We start from the raw sequence: 5,000 nt of genomic DNA, 5'->3' as shown, positions 1-5,000 counted from the left end.
AGGAAACAGGGGGAAGGGGGGGGGGGGGGGGACCTTAAGGCAGGGGGAAGGAGCAGCAAGGGGGGGCCTAGCAGGGGAAGGAGTAGGAAGTGGGTCCTAAAGCAGGGGAAAGGGGGAGGGTGGGGGGTGACAGGAGAAGGAGTAGGAAGGGGTCCCAGCAGGGAGAAAAGGGAAGGAGGGGGGTCCTAGCAGGGGGAAAGGGGAGGGGGGGTGACAAGGGAAGGAGTAGGAAGGGGGACAGGGAATGGAGGTGGCAGGGGAAGGGGTAAGTTAAAAGAGGCGGTTTGACCGGTGTGAGAAGAGAGGGGAGGAAGGGGGGAAGGGGAAGGGAGAGGGGTGTGAGGTAGGTCAAGGGGACGGGGCAGGGGGGGCGGGGGGAGGGAGGGAGGGAAGAGGTAGAGGAGATGATTCTTTTTTTTTCTTTTTTTTTCGTCCCAAAGGTCATGGTCGGACCCAGCAATTTGGACTCAAAACCGCGGGAATATTTGAATTTTTGTTTTATTATTATTATTATTATTATTATCGGGAATCTTTGAATTCTTGTTTTGTTATTATTATTATTATTATTATTATTATTATTATTATTATTATTATCGGGAATATTTGAATTTTTGTTTTATTATTATTATTATTATTATTATTATTATTATTATCGGGAATCTTTGAATTCTTGTTTTATTATTATTATTGTTATTATTATTATTATTATTATTATTATTATTATTATTGGGAATCTTTGAATTCTCGTTTTATTATCATTATTATTATTATTATTATTATTATTATTATTATTATTATTATTATTGGGAATCTTTGAATTCTCGTTTTATTATTATTATTATTATCATTATTGTTGTTGTATTTTACCAACTGATTCATTTATTTTGTTATCGTTTATTTTTGCTGTGTTCTTATCGCGTCCGTTTTCCAACAGTTCTTGTGATTTTTTTTCTTTTTGTCTTTGTTTCCATCGATTTACTTCCGTTTCCTTCCTTTCGCTCTTCCCTCTTCTCTCTCTTCTCTTTGATCTTTTTATTCTCTCTTTCCCTCTCTATTAATATGTGTGTGTGTGCATATACATACATACATATACATATATATATATATATATATATATATATATATATATATATATATATATATATATAGATATATGTATGTATATATATATATATATATATATATATATATATATATATATATATATATATATATATATATATATCCCTCTCCCCTCTCCTTCTCCCTGTCCTCCTCCTCTCTTCTCCCTCCTTCCCCTTCTCTCCCCCTCCATCTCCTCCCTCTCTCACCTTTCCCTCCACCTTCCCTCCCTCCCTCCCCTCTCTCACCCTTTCACTCCCTCCCTCCCTCTTCTTCCCTCCTCCTTTTACCCTTCTCTCCCCTCCTTCCCTCCCTCCTCCTCACCTTTCCCTCTTCCCCTCCTCTTCCCTCCTTCCTCCTCCTCTTCCCTCCCTCCCTCCCTCCTTCACACCCTTTCCCTCCCTCCCTGTTCCTCCCTCCCTCTTCCTTCCTCCCTCCCCTGTATTCCTTCCCTCCCTCCCCTCACCTTTCCTCCTCCCTCCTTCCCTCTCTCTCCCTCACCTTTTCTTCCACTCCTCACCTTTCTCTTTCCTCACTTTCCTTTCCTTCTTCTCCTCCCTCTTCCCCTCCTTCCCCCTCCTCCCTCCCTCACGTTCTTTCCTCCTTCCAGTCTTTCCTTATAATGCCCATCACCACCGCCATTCCCACTATCGCAGACACAGCCTTATCACGTGTTATCGGGTCCCGGATTTCCAAAGGCCTCTTCCCTGTTCTGTGGAGGTTTAAATCCCCTTTAAATCCTGTGGCAGCGGGAGGTGTGTTGTCTAACGGGGGAAGGAGGGAGGGAGGGAAGAGGAGGGAGGGAGGGGGGAGGAGGAGGGAGGGAGGGAGGGATAGATAGGGAGGGAGGGAGGTTTAGGGAGGGTAGAAGGATAAGGGAGGAGGAGGAGGAGGGAGGGAGGAGTGGAGGGAGGGAGAAGGGAGGAGGAGGAAGGGAGGGAGGGGGAGGATTAGGGAGGGAGGTAGAGGAATGAAGGAAGGAGGGAGGGAAGAGGAGGAAGGAAGGAGGAAGGAGGAGGGAGGGAGTTGGGAGAAGGAGGGATTAGGTGAGGGAGAAGGAGGAGGAGTGAGTGAGTAAGGAGAGGGAGGGAAGGAAGGAAGAAGGAGAGAGGAGATAGGGGAAGGAGGAGGGAGGAAGGGAGGGAGGATGGAAAGTAGAGGTATAAGGAGTAAAAAGAAGTAGAATAGAACGAAGATGAAGAAGAAAGAAAGTGGAGAAGAGGAAAATGAGGAAGCAGAAGGAGAAGGAGGATTTCCAAGAAGAGGAAATGAATAAAGAAAGAAAGATTAAAGAGATAAAGGAGAAAGAAAAAAAGAGTAAAGTAGGAGAAAGATAAATAAATAGATAAATAAAATTAAATAATAAACCCAGATAAGCAAAAGCAAAATAATAATAATAATGATAATTATATAATAATAATAGTAATAATAATAATCATCAATCATCATCATCATAATAATAGTAGTAGTAGTAGTAGTAGTAGTAGTAATAATAATAATAATAATAATAATAATAGTAATAATAATAATAGTAATAATAACAACAACAACAACAACAACAACAACAACAACACCAACAACAACAACAGCAGCAACGACAACAACAACGACAACAACAACAACAACAACAGCAGCAGCAACGACAACAACAACATCAACAACAACAGCAACGACAACAACGACAACAACAACAACAACAAAAACAACAGATAAACAAATAAAGTAAAACAACTGAATAAGAAAGAAAAAAAGGCGAGAGAGACCTGCAAAAGCCCGAATTGACAAGCGAGAGACCACGAACCGCCTCGACGCAAATGGCCCGGCTGCTTACCTGCTTTATTAGCAGGGGAAGCAGGGGAGGCTGCCGAGGAGACCCGACAGGTAGGCGGGCGTGGGCTGGGGCTCCCTTGCGCGGCTGTGGGGGCGGCTGTGGGGGCGAGAGGGGGAGGGAAAGGGAGGGGGAGAGGGAAGGAGGGAAGGGGGGGAGAGGAAGGAAAGGAGGTTGTGAGGGAAGGGAGGGAAAGGGAAGGGAGGGAAAGGGATGGAAGGAAGGGGGATGAGGAGGAAAGGAAGGTGAGGGAGAAGGAGGGAGAGGAGGGAAAGGGAGTGAGTTCAGGAGGTTGTGAGAGAGGAAGGCGAGGGAGAAGGAGGGATAGGAGGGAAGAGAGGAGGTAGGAAGAAGGGAAGGGGGAAAGAGAGGAAGAGAGGGAGAAGGAAGTGAGAGTAGGAGGTAGTGAGGGAGGAAGGGCAGGAAGGTAAGGAAGGTAGGAGAGGGAAAATGAGGGAAGTACTGAGGGAGGAGGGAAGGGAAGAAAGGGGGTGAGGAAAATGGAGGAGGGGCAGAGAGAAAGAGAGAGACAGAGACAGAGACAGACAGACAGACAGACAGACAGACAAACAGACAGCCAGAGACAAACAAACAAACAGAGACAGGCGGACGAGGCGAAAGGAAGAGACAGGGGGCGAGAGCGAGCGGAACGAACAGCAGGCGAGACGGGAGGGGAAGGAGAGCAGGAAGACAAAGAGCCACGGCGCCCAATCCCGTCTGGCTCACGTACAGGCGAGGCAGTTGGACATGGGCTTGAATGATGTCACTTTCGGTCGGGAGGAAGCTGCGGTCGGGTCGAAAAAGGGGTAATTCGCACGCGGATATTCATTTGCTCTTTGTGCGTGTGCGCGTGTGTGACTTGGAAGCTTGTTGGAGCTTGTTATTCGGGAGTGCAAAAGTACGTGTGTATTTATCGCGTCTGTTTCGATATTTTCATTCATTTTCTGTTGTTTTTGTTTTGTTTCTGTTTTGTTTTTGTTTTTCCTGTTATGCTCAATGGCGTTTGGGTCTTTCTATGTCGAAGGGACGTAAGAAAAGGCGGCTTAATGAGGTGGCTTCGCGAGAGCCGCAGCTTGACGAGTCGGCCGTGTCACGTGATGGATCCCTGGCGCTCTCGGCCTCCGAACGCGCTCCTTCGAGGGAGAAAAAGGCAGCCCGGGTTCGCTTGTTCGAAAAAAGAGTCGAAGCTCCGTGTAATTCGTACACGAGTTTAAAAGCGAGCGTCCGAACACGGAATGGCGCGGGCAAATCATTGGCGTTTTTTGCGCGAGTGTAGCCATGGAAAGCGGCGACCTCTGCATGAGTCGAGCCAGCGCACGGCTTGATGTACGTAATAATGCAGAAATAGACGCTATCTGCTGGTTCATGTCAGTCTGGCGGGATCCTGCGCCTGGCGGGGTACGACGATTAAGCCCAAAAGCGACCCTGGCGGCATGTGCGATAACCAGCGAAGGCATCATATGATAATCTCACGTTGCACGATACAGCCAGCCGTGTTCGATAACCCTTCATACAGAGTACGATACCTGACTCTCTTTTTTTTTCCAGGGAACGGAACAATAGCTCATGTACGATAACCTGCGTCGGGGTACGATTATCACCTCTGGGCACGGTACTCGCACGCATAACCTTTGAATACTTGACATTAACAAGGGCAACGTTAGTTTGGTGAGCGAAGTTATTACGGGCGGAATGGCGCGGTACCAAGCTGCATGCGCTGCCATTATACACTCGGCTGAACGACACATGTGGTGGACCCGCCATTGACGACAATTGGGACGTATGAAGAGAGAGGGAGAGAGAGAGAGAGAATGAGAGAGAGAGAGAGAGAGAGAGAGAGAGAAAGTTATTGAGTGAGAGAGAGAGAGAGAGACCGAGAGAGAGAGAGAGAAAGAGAGAGAGAGAGAGAGAGAGAGAGAGAGAGAGAGAGAGAGAGAGAGAGAGTATATATAGAGAGGATAGAGACAGAGACAGAGACAGAGACAGAGACAGAGAGAGAGAGAGAGGCAGAGAGAGAGAGAGAGAGAGAGAGGAGAGAGAGAGAGAGAGAGAGGCAGAGAGAGAGAGAGAG

The 5,000-nt window shown here is 46.9% G+C and overlaps 1 protein-coding gene across 2 annotated transcripts in view; it reads left to right on the top strand.

Moving 5' to 3' along the window:
- Positions 1–5,000, top strand: part of tou (bromodomain adjacent to zinc finger domain 2B toutatis) — a 413,452-nt gene that overhangs the window by 177,958 nt on the left and 230,494 nt on the right. The window lies entirely within an intron of this gene.

The sequence above is a fragment of the Penaeus vannamei genome, chromosome 37, assembly GCF_042767895.1.
Source record: "Penaeus vannamei isolate JL-2024 chromosome 37, ASM4276789v1, whole genome shotgun sequence".
NCBI lineage: Eukaryota > Metazoa > Arthropoda > Malacostraca > Decapoda > Penaeidae > Penaeus > Penaeus vannamei.
Note: the sequence above shows the minus strand (reverse complement) of the source record. Positions and strands in the feature narration are given on the sequence as shown.